Source organism: Rhinolophus hipposideros (genome assembly GCF_964194185.1).
Source record: "Rhinolophus hipposideros genome assembly, chromosome: 9".
NCBI lineage: Eukaryota > Metazoa > Chordata > Mammalia > Chiroptera > Rhinolophidae > Rhinolophus > Rhinolophus hipposideros.
The window spans coordinates 18651900-18655584 of record NC_138055.1 but is presented as its reverse complement, the minus strand read 5'-3'; positions in this window follow the sequence as shown (position 1 = coordinate 18655584).

Below are 3685 nucleotides of genomic sequence, written 5' to 3'. Positions count from 1 at the left end.
TCCCCCCATTTCTAAATAATACAAAAGAAAAGCTACTTTAATATATATATACATATATATATATATATATATATATATATATATATATATATATAAAATGGATTAATTTAATGCTAGGAAAATTTAAATTTGCTAAATTACAATTTTTCTTTACAAGGTTGGTCTTTAAATAGACACCAGGGTTATGAGCCATATTGATTGTATTTTCTGGTTATGTTGATTATAAAAGTGATATTATTTAGTTTTTAAGGCCAATAATAGGCTATTAGATGGGGCAAAAGTAATTGCAGTTTTCGCAATGATTTTTAACCTTTTAAACCACAATTACTTTTGAACCGACCTAATAATTCCAAATATAAAAAGCTACTAATGCTTATAAATTATTTTGCATAACTGAGAGAATATAAGCTTGTTAATTACAATTTTATTCAAAGTAGCATGGGTAATTGTAGTTTGTTGTTTTTAAATTAAAATAGAGTATTAGGATAATCTAACCTTGGGTTTCTGGTCATTCCTGTTAAGAGTTAAGTTTTTTATTATCCTCGTCAGATCATAATTAATGTTTTGTTTTTCCTATAAATGAAACAAAATCATAAAAGCAACGGCTATAGTAAATCTCTTGCAGAGCTCCCAAGCCAGTACCCTATGTATTAAATTTGGATCATAGCCATAATTTGTTTGGTTATAAAGCACTTTGAATAAAATTACTTGTATAAAAATGGAAGATTTCATGTAAAATTCTGGGTTTCCAGCTTCTCTTTTAAAAAAAATCATAAGATCTCATAACACGAGGCTTGCATTAATGCCTGACCAAAGTCAGCTGATATGAATCAGTACCAGTAGGCATCCCTTTTGCACTGGCATGTCATTTCTAGTTGACCACAAATCCCTCCTCTCCCCATTGTATCCCATAGAATGAAGTTGAGTGTCAGCTACCATTTCCATGATATTGTCCTATTGGTTTTGCTACAGTAAAAAATAATCTCCCTGTACTTATATCTACGTGTTAAGTGGGAATAGGAAAAATAGCCTGAGAGGGCCATATATTTCAAGCAAAACAACAGTATATATTTTCCTACATGTTTGATAATTAAGTACCCACTGGCCCTCTAACCTGCCTGGCTCCTAAAATCATCTGAGTTTGCTACCTGTGAGTTATTGGCCCAAAATAAATCAAATTAACAATCTTTTAGTAAAGACTTGAGATCACAAATGGACTCGAATGAATCAGTCCACATTTGTCAATACCAACCGTTGGGCATGGCACTGAACCAGGTGCTGGAAAATGATACATAAATTGTGGGCCTTCAGCAGCTACACCCTGACTACAGAGGCAAAATAGTGACCTATAAAAGTGGTGAAGACAAATTTTATCAAAAATCACCACGAAGTATACATAATGTATTATGAATAAATCCAAAAGTGGAAAAATGACTTTTGCAAGAGCATTAAGACAGAACATTCATTTATTCAACAAATACTTATTGAGACCTATTTTGTGCTGGGCACTGTTCTAGGTGCAAGGGATACAGTGGTAAATAAAACAGGTAAAAATCCTTGCCTTAATGGAGTTAATATTCTAGTGGGGGTAGGGAAGCAGGCAATAAATAAAGTGAAATATGTAGTGTGTCAGTTAGTGAGTGGTAAGTTCTATGGAGAATAATTAGGTAGAAGAGAAGTAGTGCTAGGGGGAAATGTTGCAATTTTAAATAAGATGTGTGGGAACTATCATATTAGCAAAGACCTGAAAGAGGACAGAGAAATACGCATGTCAAATACAAAGATAATAAAGAGAACCCCTAGCTCTGTGTAGGGAAATTAAACTCAAGTAGGATATTGTGGCAACGCATCCCATCACCGCAGCCATCTTTATGGAGCTCTTCATATTCAATGATTATTGTAGAGTGATGCAGACAAAAAAGGGATAGACTGCATTTGAAGAGTGCAATCCATGCGATGTTTAGGATAGCCTAGACACACAAGTTCATATATGCATACATATGTATATCTATAGGATGTATATATAAAAAAGAAAAAAACTCATAAAATAAAAATAAATCTCAGCAAAGGTGGTTCACCTTAAATCTTGTCACACAAGTGCAAATTTGTAAGGAGGCCTGCAGTCCTGTAATTGCACTGCTTTACCGCTGCTGGCAGAGTTTTCAACTAAGTCAAGTGAAGTTATTTGGGGATTAAAAAAATGGCCTTTTTCAAAAATAGAGGAACTCCATACCTTTATTTTTTGGCTGAAATTTATATAGGTGTGCTCCAACCACATACCCTTAACCAGCCATATTTTCCCAAGTAGAACATGGCTTAAATTTTCTTGTTGGCAAGCTAATTATTTAATTTTGTAAAACCAGATAGTGTCTATATGGTTTTATTCCTAATTTTACATCTATTAATGTCTGATTGGGTTGTTTTGTGCTTTAGGATCAGAGAAGAATCTTACTTTAGTGGATCACAACAACAAAATTCTATTCATGCCTGATTTGTTAAGAGCAGAGAAATTTCCAAATGTACTTTCCCCAAAAAGTTTTGGTATGAAAATGAAACTTCTCCAAAAATGAACTTTTTTTTTTAATGCATCAAATACAAGAGCAACTAGTCAATTTTAAAGTTAGTTCTCCTTTCCAAACCTTTTTATGAAACAAAACCCCACCCTACTAGATTTTTTTTAAAAAGCTTTTGAACATAAAGAGATTACCTATTAGTAACTTATTAAGGACTACCTCTCTGAAAACTATGCTTTTATTAGAAAGAACAACTAAAATAGATTTTGTGTTTTTCTATTCTGAAGGCTGATACATTCACTTGTGACAAAGAGCAAACGTACCAAATAAACACACCTCATCCCCATTCATTTTATAATTTACAGTACTTTGTTGTAACAATAATGATAAAACATTGGATAAGAGTATGGAGATCTAGGTCTGAATCTTGATGCCAGACTGTGGAAACTTGTTAAATTATCTAAATTCTCTTGAGTTTCAGTTTCCTTACCTATAAAATAAGCAGTCTAAACTAAAGCAGTGGTTCCCAGATTGGCTGATTTTTGTTTTAACATAAAGTCTCTCTTTCAACAAAACTTAATAGTTTATTGTTTTGTGACTTACTGTTTAAAACATCTGGCTAAACATCGTCTAAATCTATATATATTCTTCCTATTTTCACCTGACATTTTTTGTCATATATATTATACATAAAAGAGTATAAAAGCATAAGTATTATTTAAAGTGTTTGGGAGACAGATGCAATGAAGGGAAGAGGCCTAAACCCCCATTTCCTTTGTAGAAAATTAACAGATGTACCTAAATCTGAAAAATCAAGTAGCAATATAAGCATCCTATTTAGGGATATGAGATACAAGTTGTAAATGATTGTCTCTGGGGAGGAAGAAATGGGTGGCAGGTGAAGGGCAGGGAACTGCTATTTTTTGGTAACAAAACCTGTAGGATGCTATCAATGTTTTACATTATATGCATGTATATCAAAGATAAAAATACATTTTTTAAAAAAGAGTACATAAGAATGCCTGCTTTCCTTCATACTGTGTTTTCTTTATTTATCCTTCTCTTTATTTCGCCAACTACAAAAGGGAGTTTCAGTTTCACCAATTATAAAGTGGGAGTTTTATCCCTCACTTTAGAGGCCTCTTGTTAGATTACAGACAATGAATATAAAA